This window comes from Triturus cristatus, chromosome 3_2 (genome assembly GCF_964204655.1).
Source record: "Triturus cristatus chromosome 3_2, aTriCri1.1, whole genome shotgun sequence".
Taxonomy (NCBI): Eukaryota; Metazoa; Chordata; class Amphibia; order Caudata; family Salamandridae; genus Triturus; species Triturus cristatus.
In genome coordinates, this window is record NC_140584.1 from 56,988,513 (window position 1) to 57,009,084 (window position 20,572).

The window sequence follows — 20,572 nt, forward strand, 5'->3', positions numbered from 1 at the left end:
TGAGGGAACTAAATATGCTTATCCAACAAGTGAGTCTGCTAGGTTTGCAGACAACTACACTCAACCAGTCACGTTTTTCTTTTGACGCGACTTCCAGCTCATCATCTGGCCCTACTAAATTCAGAATTTTTTTCTCATGGTTTAAACAGACTTATTTGGTCCCTCCTTGGACATACGTCTGGTTGGTGCTGATCCTTATTTTCCTGTTCATGTCCATTGGTTTTGTGACAGTTTTTTTCTTGCTCATCAATGGTCACAACTTGCCAGAATGCTCTGCTGTTCAATTGGTAACTGGAACTTTGGCTCCACACTCGTCTTCTCACATCATGAAACGAGACCAGACTTTTGTTAAAATCACCGCCTTTCCAGTTGCTGATGGCATCGTCTGGGATGCTGTGGATTTCCAAATTCATGGCCCAGCAGAGATTATTAATGTACCAAATGTACTTTGTGTATCTATGGGTGATGTAGTGAAACAGAACATACATTCTGATGATTGGGATGTGCAAGCAATACAGTCTTTGTTTTCAGATTTTAAATATTATGCTGCCTTTGATGCTGAAGATTTGTATTTAAATACTGCAAATTATGCCGATTTATATTGTTACCAGCATTTTGGACACCACCACCTGCATAAAGCAAATACATTTCAGAATGTGTTTAATTACACAGTGGAGAAGTGTGTCTCGATGGTTGGAGCGGCAGACCCTGATGCAGAGATCTGGCCCGGGACCAGGGTTCAATTCCCGCCTCGGCGGGTCTTGGGCTCAATTTCCTCGGACCTGATAATTCTTGCCTCGGTGCCTACTCTAATCATGGGTCCCACTCTGCAAATCTGGGCAATAGCTTGCTTAATCTCCACAACGGCCCCAACAGCGCTGGGGATGCCTGGCTTCACCTTGGGGGTGCCCAGGAGTGGACATTTCACAGGGAAAGCCAGGAAGGGTTCCACAGCGGTATGAGTACAAGCGCCAGGACGCCCCGTTGTTGGGGCAGCAGTGCGCTATACAAGTACAAAATTTCATTTAATTTCAATGGGAACATTGCCCCACTCCATTAGAAGGCAGCTCCACCCCCCTATTAAAAAAGTTTACTTTTTTTTACGGATTTTGACCGGTCCAACCCGGAGTCCTTTTATTTTAAATTAAACATTACATCACCTACCAAGGTAATGTTGACCCATATGAAATTATTATATTCGAATTCGTTTATTGATAGATTGTCGGTTGGCAGCCTTTGGAGCATTGGAAGGCCACCATTGATTTAAAATCTGTGTGGGGTTCTAGATCCTGGCAGGTTTGTGGCACTGAAGCATTACATCGTGCGTGCCTTATCCTAACACAAATTCTGTTTTTGAATTATTCTATTTATTAGACTACCTGTTTTGGTTTAGCTACTACAAAACAGATGAATGTCCCTACCATTCCTTACCTGGCTCTACATCAGAACTGGAGCATGCATACTGATTATTCCATTGAGGAACTGCAAGCTTTATTTCAGAATATGACGTTTAATGCCTCAAGTTTAGACCCGCTAGGATGGTTAGTTAGGCAGACGGCTGCTGATGCCTGCCAATTGCGTTTCCATAACACAGTCCCTGGTTACAAACAAGATAGACTTGATCCACGTTTTCAGATACACACATTGTTACCACGTATTCTGTGGGTAAATTGTGTCAAAATTGGTTACAACACTCGTCCCTATAGTCTGTAAAACAACATTTACCGCTGTTATCCAGTAACAATGATTTGACCAATTTTATCAAGGGCCCCTCTGGTCCTAGAACAAAAATATTTATGTACGCAGCTTACAATGAAATCTGGAAGCTTTCTCAAATGGAAGCAGCATCACGGTTGGGGGAAATAGATCAGGCTAATTTAGAAAAGGTACTTGCTGCTGTTGACAATAGTATTAACACACTATCTTCACGCATTTACACATTGGATAATATTGTTTCATCTGTGGTCGATATTGTACAAGATGATGTATCTGTGTTGTATCATGGTCAAAATCAATTACGTTCAGTAATGCAGTTAGCATGGACTTTGCAAACACTGAAAATGGGAAAAGTGCCATGGGATTATTTGAACGCAACTGCATTATTTTTACCTTTTATTTTGACTACTAAACAACAGTTTATGTCCATGAAAGATGCAACGTACACACTTTTACATACTGAGAAGATCGATCCTTTACCTTTCTCCTTGGTGGAAACTGACTCTGCTGTCTGGCTCATCCACAGGGTTATCTCTTTACCGTTTTCTTTGTTTAAATTTAGCTCCTGCATGAAGCATTACCCAATAGGTCGCTATGAACCCCTAAGCAGCGCTTTCCTGCATGAAGTGTGGTCCTTGCCTTTCACTTACAGATGTCTGCGAGATGACAAGGAAGTATACCTTACAGGGGAATCTTGTGACTCTACATTAGGGCTCTCCCTTGTCTGCAAAAACATACAGTTACACTGGGCTTATAGTGTTACCGCCCCAAATCTTGCATGTGTTTTAAAGGGTATTCCAGTACCAGCTATAAAACCCACTTTCACCCTGCTCTTGAAGACAGTCTTGGTCGTAAAAAATATAAAACTACACTTGACATTTCTAATGGCTTTTTCAGTCACAATCTGTCCCCGGCATGCAGTCAATGGACCACTGTTGGACTCGGCCCTTTTTTGCAGGGTCATCCCTGAACTTTTTTCCTTCCTCCTGTATTTTCTCAGACCTGTTTTTGTTGGTTTTATGACTGTGGACACTTTACCACTGCTAATCAGTGCTAAAGTGCATATGCTCTCTATGTTAAATTGATGTATTGATTAGTGACTCCATGATTGGGTTATTTGATTTACTTGTCAGACCCTAGTATAGTGCACCATGTGTGCCCAGGGCTTGTAAATCAAATGCTGCTGGTGGGCTTGCAGAACTGGTTGTGCCATCCACAGAAGCAGCTTATAAAGTGTGTCTCAGGCCTGCCATTGCAGAGCCTGCGTGCAGTCTAGTATGCCATGCTGACTGAGTAAGTGCACCCACTAACCAGTCCCTAAACCTTCCCTTTTCTTCATATCAGACACCCCTAAGGTAGGCCCAAGGGCAGAGTGCATTGCAAGTATAAGGTAGGACATGCCCTGGTGTGTGTGGGCTGTCCTAACCGTGAATTACAGCCATTTTCATTTTTCACTATTGCAAGGCTACCGGTCCCCATAGGCCAGAATGGGCAGTTTGATTACAACACATTATAATCCTAAATGACCTAGGGAACATGGTCGAAATTCGAGTTTAGTATGCCTGAACTCAGAATGATAAAATACATCTTTTAGTAAAGTTGGTTTTAACATTCTGTGTTTGAAAATACCACTTTTAGAAAGTAGGTATTTTCTTACCTAACCATCCAGCCTGCCTTTGTTAGTTTGTGTATTGTGTGTCTGGTTTTGTGAGTGACAGGGGCTGGGGGATTCCAGGAGACAGGGTGAGTCAGCACAGGGCTGAATAGACCTATCTGCATGTAGAGTGATGGGAGGAGTAGCACCTGGGTCTGAATAGGGCTGCGCCTGCCTTCCACAATGCTGGCTCCACCTCCTGTGGTGCATCTGATGGCTCTGGCTCACCCTGCCAAAGGAAAGAAGGAGTCCTGTAACAAAGTGCTCCAGGACCGCACAGAACTGGTTTGGACTAGGTACAGGCCCCTCTGCCTTCAGAGGACAAAGGATTTAGTAGTATAAATATGGGGACCCAGACCACATGACTTTAGATCACTTCTGGAACAACAAGACAAACCTCTGCCAAGGAGAAGAACCAAGCAAGCTGTAGGAGTTGGACTGCCCCCCTGCCAGTGTGCTGTGTTGCTGGGTTGGCCTACAGTGGTGTCTTCAGTGCCAAGGAGAGGAGAAGGAACTTTCAAAGAACTTTCATCATCTTGCAGAGTATTACTCCAAGGGCTTGAACTTGTGCTTGCCTCCTGCTGAAGTCTCAGGGACAAAAGACTTCACCACCAGCTCCCCTCTGAATTTCCTTGCTGGGAATTCTGTCTGCAGAAGCCTGCGTGTCGCTGGGAGCTGGAAGCGCGACTCAACGAGAAGAAGCGTGTCGCAGCTGATGTCGTCGCATCGCCGGAGAAGCATGTTGCCACTGCAGAGGTCACCGCCACATCACCAGAGAAGCGTGCCTTCGTCAAAGCAGTTACCCGACGCATCACCGGAGAAGCGTGTCACTGCCGCAGAGGTCGCCGCCGCATCACCGGAGACGTGTGTCGCAGGGCCTGTCGCGGCTTCAAAGTTACAGAGTTTGCCGCACAGCCACAGAGCGTGCATGCATCGTCTTCACGTCATTGCATCAAGGGCTCCATCTTATCTCATTGCACCGGATTGTCACGTCGCATTGAGGTGCCATCTTGTCACAGCGTAACCGGAACGCAGTACGAGAATCAACGCATCACCTCCTCTCCGGTAAGGACCAAGACGCATCCCCTACTCTGTGCAAGCATTGAGGCGCGACGTATCGTCTCCCCCAAAGCAAGGAACCAACGCATCTCCATCCCTGCAAACCCTTTATTTGTTTTGCGTTACGCATCCAGGTACTTTTGTGAGAACTGTGTCGCATTTGTCATCAACTTGAACAAAGTGACTTCTACCATCCTTAAGTCTATTTTGAGTACAGTATTGTGGGTTTTTGTCGTTTGTGGTCTTGTGTTAAGTCTGTATAAAGAATACTTATTTTTATAAAAACTGTGGGGTGTCCATCTGTAGTGTTTTCACTGTATTACTGTATGTGTTCACAAATGCTTAACACACTGTCTCTAAGATAAGCCTGTCTGCCAGTGCCAAGCTACCAAGGGGGTGAGCAGGGGTTATCCAGTAGTGTAATCCCCTTTCCCTGACTTAGAAGCAAGGGTCCCTATTTGGTCAAAGGTACCTACCTCTGCCAACTAGAGACCCCCAGTTCTAACAACCGCATTTATCGCCGGAGGTAAACAAAAACAATTTAGGCGTTTAGCTATGGGCTATAAAAACAGCCCCAGAGTTTTCGCCACCCGTGTTGTCTCTTTGCTAGACAGCATAGACCCAGATGCATACTCGTACGTTGATGATATTTATCTCACGGACGACGAATTATGGCCTCATCTATGCCGAGTCGACCCCATCATTGTTTTATTTGCAGACTACGGTTACAAATTTAACTTTGCTAAATCACACATTGCAGAGTACACAGTGTTGTTCTTGGGCTAGAGAAATGCGCACTTTTGCGACCTCTGACAACCCTGATAAAACTTCAATCTTTGCTGGGATTTTTTAACTTTGGGCGTACTTACATTCCCGAATATGCCCATCGTATCAAGCCTCTTTATGCCTTGATACAACCAACATTTTAAAAAGCCTACTGGCTTCCGGAACATTTAGCTATCCATTTAGCTATCCTGCAATCTTTGCAGTCTGATCTTCTTGAATCTAAATACTTGTTAACACGTGATAACCACACAAACCTGGTAATAAGAATTGTGCCAGGTGCATTGGGTTTCACTTACTTGACATTTAATGAAGGTGACACACTACCTATTGCTTACAAATCACATTTGTACACCTCTGCCGAATTGCGGTTTTCGAGTGTTGAAAAAGTCTAGACAGCTGTGCAGATGGCGATCCTCAAGGAACGCGCACTGGCACAGGGGAAACGCATTTTAGTTGTAACACCGTACCCTGCACTTGAATCAGTGACAAAGGCAAGTGAACCAAACTCAAAGGCCTTGCATCCTCGTTGGATACAGTGGGCTACTTCTTTGATGTCTCCGGATGTCACCTTTATCTTTGACTCCTCGCTTCAGACACAGGAGTTCTTGCAGTATGAATTTGTTCATCCTCCTCCTCTGTCTTTGCGCCCACTTGAGGAGTACGATTGTATGATTTACACTGATGGTTCAACGCAACTGGCAACAGGTTCTAAGCATGCGTATTCGGAGGCCTGTGCAATTGTGGCAGATACCATATTGAACGGTGAGTTCAATTCCAGTGTAGTGCATACACAGGCACTAGGTGACTGTACCGCTCAATTAGCGAGCTGCACGCTTTGGTGCTTGCATTAGAGTTTGAGAATCTTGATGTGAATACCCTAATTGTATGTGATTCTTATTACTGTGTTCAGTCTTTCAATGACAACTTATTCTTTTGGTCTCAGAATGACTATCGTGATTCCCAGTGCAGCGCAGTTAAGCATAAAATTAAACAACATCTGCCACTCACTATACTGTTGAAGCAGCCAAATCAGCAGTAGCCACGTGTTCAGTTGCAGCCATTACAAGATCCATGACTCAGATTGATAATGAAATTTTGGCAGCAATTGCTGCAACTGAGAAGTGTGGAAATTACCCTCAAGGGTTCCCTTCAAAGTACTCTTATCATTTAAGTCCCAACAAAGTTCCTTATGTAAGACTTATTAACGTTGGTGACAGGTTGATTCCCAACGCGGACTGCAGAATTTCTTTGATAACAGCCGCAAACGAAGGCATTGCTTCGGCACATGCTGGAGTGTCTGCGACGGTTTCTATTTTGCAGCAACGTTACTGGTGGCGTGGGTTATATAAACAGATCCGTAATTATGTACTTTCTTTTGACATTTGTCAACAGATTAAACCCTCTACAGTTACACGTCCACCACTGACACAACTCTGCATTTCTAATAAACCTTTTGACTGTGTATATCTTGATCACTGCGGTCCATTTTCTTCAGATACTGCTTATAAATACATCTTAGTTGCAGTTGATTCGTGCACACGTTTTGTGTGGGTTTGGCCACAACGCAGTGCTGACGCTCGAAATGTCATCAGGGATTTGCATGTCTTTGTGGGAATTTTTGCATGTGGCACCTTCCATTCTAACCAAGGTCCAGGGTTCGCCTCTAAGGCATACAAGGATGCTATGCAGTCTTTTGGGGTGCAGGTGAAGTTTTTGTCTCCATACAGGCCTAAGGGCAATTCAGTTGTGGAGCGAATGAACCGTGACTTTAAGCAATTCTTAAGCTAGAGTCTTAGGTACTGGCTGGAACTGGCTAGCCCACTTGTATGGCGTGCAACGTGCACTTAATAAACTCCCTAGAAGATCTCTGGGTGGGCAGACCCCATTCGAAATGCTCTTTGGCATAAAAATGTTTGTTCCCGACCTGATGGTCTAGACATGGCGGCGGCAGCTGCAACCTTTGACATAGATAATCATTCTATTATGTTACAGGACTTACAAGAATCCCATGACAGTCTTGAAAAAGACCATTTATCCTTTACCACTGATGCTGCACTACAGATTCCGGCAGTTGGCTGGCTACCCAAGGTTGAAGATCTGGTCCGAGAGAAGGTGGAGAACAAAATAGAATTTGGCCCCTGTTATTGTGCACCAGTTCCAGTGCTTGGCGTGAAGGGTACTTGTACAGTCATTTTACCACCACTACCTGGTCGCAAAGACAACAGATACATCTCAGTGGACAATGTCAAGCTACAACATCTGGCTGATTCTGAATAGTATAACACCTGCTGCATCATGTCCAGCAATTTCAAAGAATCCTGTGATTGGTGCATCTGACACTGCGCAAAACGACACTGCCATCAAGATGTACTCTGTTGCTAGTACCTTGCTAATACCATCAGCTTCCACCTGCAATGAGGGAACTAAATATGCTTATCCAACAAGTGAGTCTGCTAGGTTTGCAGACAACTACACTCAACCAGTCACGTTTTTCTTTTGACGCGACTTCCAGCTCATCATCTGGCCCTACTAAATTCAGAATTTTTTTCTCATGGTTTAAACAGACTTATTTGGTCCCTCCTTGGACATACGTCTGGTTGGTGCTGATCCTTATTTTCCTGTTCATGTCCATTGGTTTTGTGACAGTTTTTTTCTTGCTCATCAATGGTCACAACTTGCCAGAATGCTCTGCTGTTCAATTGGTAACTGGAACTTTGGCTCCACACTCGTCTTCTCACATCATGAAACGAGACCAGACTTTTGTTACAACCACCGCCTTTCCAGTTGCTGATGGCATCGTCTGGGATGCTGTGGATTTCCAAATTCATGGCCCAGCAGAGATTATTAATGTACCAAATGTACTTTGTGTATCTATGGGTGATGTAGTGAAACAGAACATACATTCTGATGATTGGGATGTGCAAGCAATACAGTCTTTGTTTTCAGATTTTAAATATTATGCTGCCTTTGATGCTGAAGATTTGTATTTAAATACTGCAAATTATGCCGATTTATATTGTTACCAGCATTTTGGACACCACCACCTGCATAAAGCAAATACATTTCAGAATGTGTTTAATTACACAGTGGAGAAGTGTGGCTCGATGGTTGGAGCGGCAGACCCTGATGCAGAGATCTGGCCCGGGACCAGGGTTCAATTCCCGCCTCGGCGGGTCTTGGGCTCAATTTCCTCGGACCTGATCATTCTTGCCTCGTTGCCTACTCTAATCATGGGTCCCACTCTGCAAATCTGGGCAATAGCTTGCTTAATCTCCACAACGGCCCCAACGGCGCTGGGGATGCCTGGCTTCACCTTGGGGGTGCCCAGGAGTGGACATTTCACAGGGAAAGCCAGGAAGGGTTCCACAGCGGTATGAGTACAAGCGCCAGGACGCCCCGCTGTTGGGGCAGCAGTGCGCTATACAAGTACAAAATTTCATTTAATTTCAATGGGAACATTGCCCCACTCCATTAGAAGGCAGCTCCACCCCCCTATTAAAAAAGTTTACTTTTTTTTACGGATTTTGACCGGTCCAACCCGGAGTCCTTTTATTTTAAATTAAACATTACATCACCTACCAAGGTAATGTTGACCCACATGAAATTAATATATTCGAATTCGTTTATTGATAGATTGTCGGTTGGCAGCCTTTGGAGCATTGGAAGGCCACCATTGATTTAAAATCTGTGTGGGGTTCTAGATCCTGGCAGGTTTGTGGCACTGAAGCATTACATCGTGCGTGCCTTATCCTAACACAAATTCTGTTTTTGAATTATTCTATTTATTAGACTACCTGTTTTGTTTTAGCTACTACAAAACAGATGAATGTCCCTACCATTCCTTACCTGGCTCTACATCAGAACTGGAGCATGCATACTGATTATTCCATTGAGGAACTGCAAGCTTTATTTCAGAATATGACGTTTAATGCCTCAAGTTTAGACCCGCTAGGATGGTTAGTTAGGCAGACGGCTGCTGATGCCTGCCAATTGCGTTTCCATAACACAGTCCCGGGTTACAAACAAGATAGACTTGATCCACGTTTTCAGATACACACATTGTTACCACATATTCTGTGGGTAAATTGTGTCAAAATTGGTTACAACACTCGTCCCTATAGTCTGTAAAACAACATTTACCGCTGTTATCCAGTAACAATGATTTGACCAATTTTATCAAGGGCCCCTCTGGTCCTAGAACAAAAATATTTATGTACGCAGCTTACAATGAAATCTGGAAGCTTTCTCAAATGGAAGCAGCATCACGGTTGGGGGAAATAGATCAGGCTAATTTAGAAAAGGTACTTGCTGCTGTTGACAATAGTATTAACACACTATCTTCACGCATTTACACATTGGATAATATTGTTTCATCTGTGGTCGATATTGTACAAGATGATGTATCTGTGTTGTATCATGGTCAAAATCAATTACGTTCAGTAATGCAGTTAGCATGGACTTTGCAAACACTGAAAATGGGAAAAGTGCCATGGGATTATTTGAACGCAACTGCATTATTTTTTCCTTTTATTTTGACTACTAAACAACAGTTTATGTCCATGAAAGATGCAACGTACACACTTTTACATACTGAGAAGATCGATCCTTTACCTTTCTCCTTGGTGGAAACTGACTCTGCTGTCTGGCTCATCCACAGGGTTATCTCTTTACCGTTTTCTTTGTTTAAATTTAGCTCCTGCATGAAGCATTACCCAATAGGTCGCTATGAACCCCTAAGCAGCGCTTTCCTGCATGAAGTGTGGTCCTTGCCTTTCACTTACAGATGTCATGCGAGATGACAAGGAAGTATACCTTACAGGGGAATCTTGTGACTCTACATTAGGGCTCTCCCTTGTCTGCAAAAACATACAGTTACACTGGGCTTATAGTGTTACCGCCCCAAATCTTGCATGTGTTTTAAAGGGTATTCCAGTACCAGCTATAAAACCCACTTTCACCCTGCTTGCTAACGGTAGCTATCTTCTTTTAAATAATGAGAAATGTTGCGGTTTGCTCGCTGGCATACCGTACATTGTAACAGTTTCACAGAGTGTAGTTTGTTGTAAAAATGTGCTTTTCCCAACCCCACATGGGAACCTCGAGTTGGCCTTGCATCCCAACATTGAAGGCAGACTTCAATAAGTTGAGCAGAATAAAAGCGCTATTATTCCAACAGGAGGTCCCGCTCACTTCTGCACGCGAGACTTTCGTCTTGCAGATAGCAAGTACAAATTCCAAAATCCAAGCTCTTTTGAATACCAATCTCCCACTACATTTCTATGAATTAATTCATCGTTTCTTCAATGCGTCTGATACGCATGGCTTGGTGCATTTTTTTAAAGTTGTGGGCTCTGGCCTTGTGACTTCTTTTCAGACTATATTTTGGTGCAATACCAACCTTTATTCATTCTATTTTTTCCAGCATCTTTGGGGGATTACCTCTGTTGGTTACCATAGCCGCTGGTGTCCTTCTATTAATTTGCCTGCTACGCAATGCCTGCACCTCTTGTGGTCCTACACTACCCAGATCAGCTACAACTACTCTGTGAACTTATGCTTGAATGCTATGGCACGTTGCCACTGGCTACACTCAGCGTGGCTTATAGACTGTCTTTCTGCTTTGCAGGCTACACTTGCATGCAACCCGTCTTTTCATGCTTGGAATGCTCCTTTGAATGGGCATTGGATCTCTGCCTCTCCAGTACGTCATCTCCAGACCCGGATTACGACCTGTAGATGAGTCCCTTAGTGGCACAAGAGCACGAATGCTCCGGGGTTGGTTGTATGGCATTTGCGGCTGCACTTGGAGTGTTGGCGCAATGGGATATCTGTGCGGTGGCGCAGGATTTCCTACAATGTAACTACATTGAATATCACGCAAGTTGTCCTACGATGCACCCACCTATGAAGATCACGAATGCTCATTCTGCTTGTTAAATTGGATGGCATCTTTTTTTTCTACCGATGACAATGATTTCCTATTGGAAGCCGTTGCAGTTTACTGCTCATACACTCTGATGGATTAAAGAGGCTGGCGCTCATCTTTGCCTATTTTTTTATATATATGCTATATATTTTTTGGGGCACCTATTTACAAGCCCCCAAAAATAATTTTCTCTCTCCAAATTCGATAAACAATAGATGCTCTTGAACTCTGCTCATACTTCTTGAACTCTGTGTTCATCCTATGACTTCATGCGATGGACTTACTGGGGGGGGGGGGGTGCAGTGAGGATATGGGATTCACAGTGTACATTGCTAAGTTAGCATAAGTTAGTATAAGCTTGGCTGCCATGTTACCGCTTTTGCACACGTTTCTACATGATTTTGTTTTCACAAATCCTCTGCCTGTGCCCGCTCACATGAGAACCGTCTACCTTTCACTTCTCTTGCTGTACCCTGATGTTCCGTCTGCACAGTGTGTTCAAGGTCGACAAACAATGTGCTCTGTTAATCTGCTTTGGTCAGTCCCATGCATGTTAGACATAATACTACTGCAAAAACAACAGTTGATGGACAGAATGCAGAACAATGTCATACATTCACCCCAGTACAGAGATCTGGGCCTAAATCCATCTTTTTTTTGCTCACCATGCTGTTCTAGTTTGAACCCAGCCATATGCAAATCAGTCTTGACCCTGTGCCTCATGGGAACAGTCCAGCCCGAACTGCAAAGTCAGGTCCTCCCTGGACTGGAAACAAGCATCCTAGGACCGGTTTCGGGGTTTCACCCCTTTACAGCCAGGATAGCTTGATTACAGTGGCATGGAGAGCACGGGACCCATGTCTGAGCATACCCTTCCCACTCGGGGTGACAAATGCAAAAACAACAGTTGATGGACAGAATGCAGAACAATGTCATACATTCACCCCAGTACAGAGATCTGGGCATAAATCCATCATTTGTTTGCTCACCATGCCGTTTCAGTTTGAACCCAGCCATATGCAAATCAGTCTTGACCGTGTGCCTCATGGGAACAGTCCAGCTCAAACTGCCAAGCCAGGTCCTCCCTGGACTGGATACAAGCATTCTAGAACCGGTTTCGGGGTTTCACCCCTCTTCAGCCAGGATAGCTTGATTCCAGTGGCATGGAGAGCACGGGACCCACGTCTGGGCATACCCTTCCTGCTCTGGGTGACAAATGCAAAAACAATAGTTGATGGACAGAATTCAGAACAATGTCATACATTCACCCCTGTACAGAGATCTGGGCCTAAATCCATCGTTTTTTTGCTCACCATGCCGTTCCAGTTTGAACCCAGCCTTATGCAAATAAGTCTTGACCCTGTGCCTCATGGCAACGGTCCAGCACGAACTGCCTAGCCAGGTCCTCCCTGGACTGGAAACAAGCATCCTAGGACTGGTTTCGGGGTTTCACCCCTCTTCAGCCAGGATAGCTTGATTCCAGTGGCACGGAGAGCACGGGACCCACGTCTGGGCATACCCTTCCCACTCGGGGTGACAAATGCAAAAACAACAGTTGATGGACAGAATGCAGAACAATGTCATACATTCACCCCAGAACAGAGATCTGGGCCTAAATCCATCGTTTTTTTGCTCACCATGCCGTTCCAGTTTGAACCCAGCCATATGCAAATCAGTCTTGACCCTGTGCCTCATGGGAACAGTCCAGCACGAACTGCCAAGCCAGGTCCTCCCTGGACTGGAAACAAGCATCCTAGGACCGGTTTCGGGGTTTCACCCCTCTTCAGCCAGGATAGCTTGATTCCAGTGGCACGGAGAGCACGGGACCCACTTCTGGGCATACCCTTCCCACTCGAGGTGACAAATGCAAAAACAACAGTTGATGGACAGAATGCAGAACAATCTCATACATTCACCCCAGAACAGAGATGTGGGCCTAAATCCATCGTTTTTTTGCTCACCATGCCGTTCCAGTTTGAACCCAGCCATATGCAAATCAGTCTTGACCCTGTGCCTCATGGGAATAGTCCAGCCCAAACTGCCAAGTCAGGTCCTGACTGGAAACAAGCATCCTAGGACCGGTTTCGAGGTTTCACCCCTCTTCAGCCAGGATAGCTTGATTCCAGTGGCATGGAGAGCACGGGACCCACGTCTGGGCATACCCTTCCCAATCGGGGTGACAAATGCAAAAACAGCAGTTGATGGAGAGAATGCAGAACAATGACATACATTCACCCCAGAACAGAGATTTGGGCCTAAATCCATCATTTTTTTGCTCACCATGCCGTTCCAGTTTGAACCCAGCCATATGCAAATCAGTCTTGACCCTGTGCCTCATGGGAACTGTCCAGCCCGAACTCCCAAGCCAGGTCCTCCCTGGACTGGAAAGAAGCATCCTAGGACCGGTTTCGGGGTTTCACCCCTCTTCAGCCAGGATAGCTTGATTCCAGTGGCATGGAGAGCACGGGACCCACATCTGGGAATACCCTTCCCACTCGGGGTGACAAATGCAAAAACAACAGTTGATGGACAGAATGCAGAACAATGTCATACATTCACCCCAGTACAGAGATCTGGGCCTAAATCCATCATTTTTTTGCTCATCCCCTTTGGTATCGCTTTGTTTGCCCTAAGTTGGCAGGGTATGCCCAGACATGGGTCCCTCTCTCACTTTGCCACTGCATTCAAGATAGCCTGGCTGATGAGGGTTATGAACCCGAAACCGGTTCCAGGATGCTTGTTTTCGGTCCAGGGAAGACATGGCTTGGCAGTTCGGGCTGAACTGTTCCCATGAGGCACAGGGTCAGACTGATTTTCATATGGCAATGTCTGAACTGGGGTGTTGGAGTGAGCTAAAGAATGATGATGGATTAAACCCAGATCAGTTGACTGGGGGTGAGTGTTTGATTTGCTCAAACGCTCCGTCCATCATCCCCTTTGGTATCGCTTTGTTTGCCCTAAGTTGGCAGGGTATGCCCAAACGTATTTCCCTTGCTCACTTTGCCACTGGATTCAAGATAGCCTGGCTGATGAGGGTTATGAACCCGAAACCGGTCCCAGGATGTTTGTTTTTGGTCCAGTGAAGACATGGCTTGGCAGTTCGGGCTGGACTGTTCCCATGAGGCACAGGGTCAGACGGATTTGCATATGGCCATGTCTTAACTGGGGTGGTGGAGTGAGCTAAAGAATGATGATGGATTAAACCCAGATCAGTTGACTGGGGGTGAGTGTTTGATTTGCCCAAACGCTCTGTCCATCATCCCCTTTGGTAAGACATAATACTACCACAGCTGTACTACTGAAAATCGAGTGCTTTTAATATGGGAAGGAGAACATCTTTCAAGAGAGAAGAGCTGTGTTTGTCTGGAGATGTAAACCTTGGCATCTAAACCTGGAGGTATGGGGTTCCCCTGACAAAGCCCAGAGGTCTTCTATAATTATTATAAACTAGTTCCTAGCACGGGAGGGTGGCAAGGCACAGTAGGCCTTTCTTCCACTAGCTTTATATAATGCTATCCCCGTTCATTTTTTATGGAATTGTAACAATGCTCATTATATTGAGTTTATGCATATTGCTGCTAGTATTAGCTCGTGTACTGCATAATAGAGCACATTAGTTAAGATAAATATTTTAAACTATACTGTGTCTCTGATTACTCACGTTTTGGACAAGTATGAGTGAGTTGGCGAAAGAGTGTTCTTGCTCCCACGATTACTGAGAGAGTCTGAGTTACATGTTCTAGGATGTCTAATCATTGGTAGCTTCGCTGTAGTACGGAGAACAAATGAGACACAATAGCTTATCGGATAGAGGTTCCAGGCACTAAGGTGGGTTGTTGGTACACCACTATACACCGAGGTCCTGGTTTCCTGCGCGTAGTTCTGTATATGTGCAGAATTCCTGCAACAAGTTCATCTGTAGTGCTTACTGGAAAATCTGTGGCTGTTTTACTGTATAATACATATAGGTTAAAACTGCCATAAATTACAATTTTGCTCCACTCAGGCCTATATGGTCCAGCAGGGTACGAAACTGGGATAAAACATGCAATGTCGAGTTTGAACTTGCAGTCCCCAACACACTACATCCACTTCTTATGGGACTTCAGGAATTGTGATATTTTTCTGGCTGGGGCTTGGCTCAAATTCAGATTACCGGCCTTTGCGCCCCGAACCCCCACTGTAAAAAGTTAATTACTCTGCTCCCCAAACGTCTTCCAACACTAATAGAGCAATTATCATTGATTAGCTCAATTCCTGGATGAAGAAAAGGGCATGGGAGAAATCTGCATCTTATAATTAGCTTGTCACGCTGCACTTGGGCAAGGACAGCCCTAGCACACTAAAATAAAGGAGAATGGCTAACCCTCTGGAGTCAACAGAGTATGGGCTCGCTTTTGAAGTTTTGGTGGAAAGGGATCAGGCAGTGATGTTAGCTAGAGGCTGAGCTGAGGCCGACAGAGAAGCGGTTTGTGGAGAAAACCATGTTTGATTGTCCCAGAATGTTGTGCAGGAGGGTTGGCACAGGGGTGGAGGGAGGATGTGGCATCCTAGCATTGGCCAAAAGTGCTTGGCATCAAGAACTTTCCACCCCCACTTAAAAAGCCCTACACAAAGGGAGAGGCAGTTGAAATAACCCTAAACCTGGGAGGCAATGATGACAGAAAAGGAAGGAGAAACCACAAGATATTAAGTAATTACAAACACAAGAGAGGGTCACATTTGATACATCCTATTTTTCTCCGTGGGATTATTGTGTGGCCCAACGTATATCCCATCAAAGTGTCAGATTTTCACCCAAGCAAATTGGTGTGATCTATACACCTTATTGGATATATTGTTGGGTCCTCACCCATAGGTATCACTCATGGCTTGCTTCATCATCAGACCCACATCCCCCTCACCTAGTGTGGGAGGGTGGGCTTGACGCGTTTGTAAGCAGAGCACTTGAACTAATGTATAGGGATTTGTATCATATTAAGATTGCCTGCCGGATCCTAGTATCTTTTTTGTTGGTTGGTCCTTTGGCAAGATTAAAATCAGTTTGATGTTCAGGGGTTCTAGTGTCATACAAATCAAAAGGAGTGAGTGGAGAGAGAACGTATCCACCTGGACACTAGGGGCGGATTCAGTCTCCCCAATTATAGTTAAAGAACAAAAAGAATCCGCCCTTGTAAGATAGGCAAAGAAAGAGAACAGGTTCTGGAGTTGCATGTGTTTCCTACATTGGTGGGAAGCACATAGTTTTTTTTTAAATACCCTTCACACACCAAAAGGGCCCTTGGTGTCATGCTTCATCATAGGGGTCTTCGCGTCCCTCTACGGAACGCGGTGTGCTGCTAACCAACGAATACGCGGGAGCACTGATGTAGTCACTATGTGTGGTGTGTGAGGGTAGTTCTCTCTCCGCTCCCTCCTTTTGATTTGTATGATATCCATACAGCGCGCAGCTGTGGGAGTTAGCCGGAATGTCTGGTTTTAGCATTTTAGTATTTGCTACCTCAAGTTACTAGCCCACCAACCAAGAGTAAACATCGTACCTCTTAGGCCATAGCTTGTTCCCTTTATGTAAGCAACACACCAACACTTGTGATACACTCACACACTCTATACTTAACCTATCACACTTCACGGCTTTTAGAATATGGCCGACGGAACTGGCCTCAGGTTTGGGGAACAGAAGATCGACAGGATCCTGGCAGCAATCAATCCTTTCGAGGGATTAAGTAGCACTGATCCGGGCCCAAGTAGCTCAGATTGGGATGAACTCACCAATCTAAGAAGACCGCAGATCAAAACAGCACTACATGGCTAGTTCATGACTGAATACCTGAGGGCCAATGCGGCACCACAGGGCCTGATTGAACGGAAAAAACCTTTTATTTTTCAGAATGATAAACATTTAAAAAGGACTGGTCACTCATCTCTTGGCATTGTACCAGAGATTGGTTAGTTTTAATCATAAAGATTGCCACGAGAATAGCGCAAGAATTGAAAATTTACATTAAAAAACTGGAGGTGCAACTGAAGTCCTACCAATCCCACACCGTCCTGAAAAAACGCCTTGATGAACTTAACCAGCAAATGAAAGAATTTGAGGTTACTCTCAAACAAAGCAAATTGAACAAACTTAAAAAAGACAAGGAACGTTTCACCCACGAGAGAGCTTACCCCTACACCAGAGATGACTACGTACAAAAGGATCATAACAGTGACCAGGATAGCAAAACTTCTGACAATAGTTCCAATGGGTCAATTTCCAGTTGAAAGAATTCTTTCAGGAACCAGAGAGGAAGCCAACAGTACCAAAGACCATATAATCCCAGACAGAGATGATGGGGTGGATACCAGGACCCCGCTGCTTTTCAACAATACCAATATGGACCCACGCCTATGGGGGGCCCTTTTCAACAATGGGCACCCGATTACGATTACAACTTTTACGGGCCGCCGCCTTTTTTAGGACACGTCCTGGACCCCGACGAGGCAGGAACAGGAGAGGCAACAATTTCCACTGGCAAATGGGAGAGACAGAAGACCCCCGTGTCTCGACAAGGAGCATGACGGGCTCACTCAGCAACCAAGCATCTACGAGCAAGAGGGGCACCTAGTGGTGAACATAACAGCACACGAACTAACGGAAACTCAAAAGAAAGTCTTAGAGAAGGGACTGGGCTTTGTGCCTACCAACAGACTGGACACATTCAAGATCCACGCAGAGATGCATGAATTCATGAGAAAATTGAAGCTTCGGGCTTTCTTTAAAGATAAGGAAACCCCTGGGTCCACAGACACAGGCCTAAGATTCAAATCGACTTTCACCCCACCGGACTCTACCCTACCGGTCGAATTATTGGCCTTTGAGAAAGCAGTGATGGGCGACCTGGGACAGCTGACAACAGAGAGCCATACCACCTTTCACAACACCACCAAAATGGAAAAAGCAGCCATCCAGGAACTAGCAAACGACAAAGAGATCACTATAAAACCCGCCGACAAGGGAGGGGCAATAGTGATACAGACGTCTACAGCCTACAACCAGGAATGCAGGAGACTTCTATCAGATAGAAGGAACTATGCCATACTACAGGAGGACCCCCACAGAAACCTTACGGGTCCAGATCATGGGAATGGGAGAAGAGGCTCTAGCACACAACTGGGTGTCGAAAAAGGAAGCAGAGTTCCTTGTCCAGAAATCACCAAGGACGCCGTATTTCTACACCATTCCCAAGATACACAAAGACCTCGAACACCCTCCGGGGAGACAGTAGTCTCAGGCATAGGCTCTATTTTAGAACCTCTTTCCAAATTTGCAGACGCCTTTCTATGCCCTCTGGTTCAGACAACCGACACCTATCTGCGGGATACCAAAGCAGTATTACAACTATTACAAGATCTAACCTTCGACCCTGAGACACAGATACTCATGGGCCTTGACGTAGAGAGCTTGTATACTAGCCTCCCCCATGACGAGACACTTGACATCATTGAGGAGGCTCTTTTCTCCAACACATGGGAGTACCAAACACCTAGGAGCCTTGTAATGGAGGGTATTGCCCTAGCACTCACCAAAAACTGTTTTCTCTATGAGACCACTCTGTACTTGCAGAGACATGGGACCAGCATGGGAAGCACATTTGCTCCCAGTCTGGCTGGTCTCTATGTTCACCATCTGGAGCGCAGCAAGATTCTCCATCAAGATAACCCTTTCAGGCGTAACATCATGACCTGGAAGCGTTATATTGAGGATGTGCTGGTCATCTGGGAGGTTGACAGCCAATCCATTGAACACTTTATGGAATGGATCAACCAACAGAACCCCTACCTGAAGTTTACGAGCACTTCATCTCGTGACCAATTAGTTTTCTTAGACCTCAACATTTATCCTGAGGGGGGATTACTAAAGACAGCCACACATTTCAAACCAACATCAAAAAATTGTCTGTTAAGGTATGACAGCTTCCATCCGCGCCACCTACGCAACAATCTCCCGTATGGGCAGTTTCTACGTCTCAGGCGTAACTGCACCAACCTCACTGATTACAAAGAACAAGCTACGGATCTTAAAACTAAATTGTCTCATTGAAAGTACCCGGCACCCATCATAGACAGGGTTATGAAGAGGACGCGCAATAACAACAGAGAGGCGTTACTGGAAGAAAGGGTCCCAAGAGACCCAGACGCTAGACCTATATGCATAACAACCTACAACACCCATTCGGATGTGATTTCAAAAATTGTGAACAAACATTGGGGAACCCTGACTTGTGGTGATCTCCAGTTAGAGAAACCCTTGTTCGCTCACAAAAGAGGCAGGAACCTCAAGGACATGCTGGTCCATACACGACCTCGTACAGGTCAAACCACGCATACTAACAACCCCGCTCTACAACCGGTACAGTGCCACCATCCCTGTGGCAACTGCAGTGCGTGCCATCTAACCAAGAAAAGCAGATGGGTGGAATTCAGGAACTGGAGTAAATTGGAGCAGAGTGAGTTCACGAATTGTAACAGCCACAATGTCGTATACATGATCACATGCTCCTGTGGGCTTGAGTACATAGGCATGACATCAAGACCAGCTAAATTTCGAATAGGTGAACACAAAAGCAATGTTCGATGTAAAAGGAGCACCACAAAAATGGCTTCCTACTTCCTGTCTGAGACCCATACAGTGAATGATCTGCGTTGGACGATCATCGAACAACTACCATCAGAGGCTGGCCTATTAGAAAAAGAACAACGCTGGGTATTCTGTCTGGGCACTAGTGTTACAGGGCTCAATGATAGTATCCCCTGGAACCATTTCACCTGAAACGGTTCGACATTAAGAGCATAATGGGCATAAAATGACCTTGACCCTTGGCGATTGCTACTGAATAACTCCTGCGTGCCATCCTGTCATCAATATCTGTGGAGTTTTGTTCCCCATTGGGTACTACTCACCACTGTCACTCCTTTATCTTTAATTTTAGTTTTCAATCAATTTTATTTTGGCGCATTGTTTAACTAGTGGGTAAGGAATTTTTTTTTTTCCCTCCTTTGACTGTTTTCATAGTACTGATTAAACTGGTTCCCCCCGTTAATCAGTGTTAGTCATGCGATGCATTAACTCTTTGCCTACATGTGGCTCAATACCATGAACCTCAGTATACCTAAAGAGCCTCCAATCGCCACTGAAAAAGACGCAAGCAAGGGGGTTAATAACTGGGTTTTTTCCCTACTGGCGTGATTTTAATTATACCGGCTAACTGTAGCACAACAAAGCTGCATTTACTGTATACGAGTCAGCGGTTCAGTTTTCTGGTACCGCTTGACCCCATCAGCAATGCGCATGACCGTAATTGCAGCGATCCATACTCTGCACAGCCGCAGTATACGTCAGGTAGCTCTCCCTCTGCTCACACCGGCATGGGTGATTAGGGGGTACA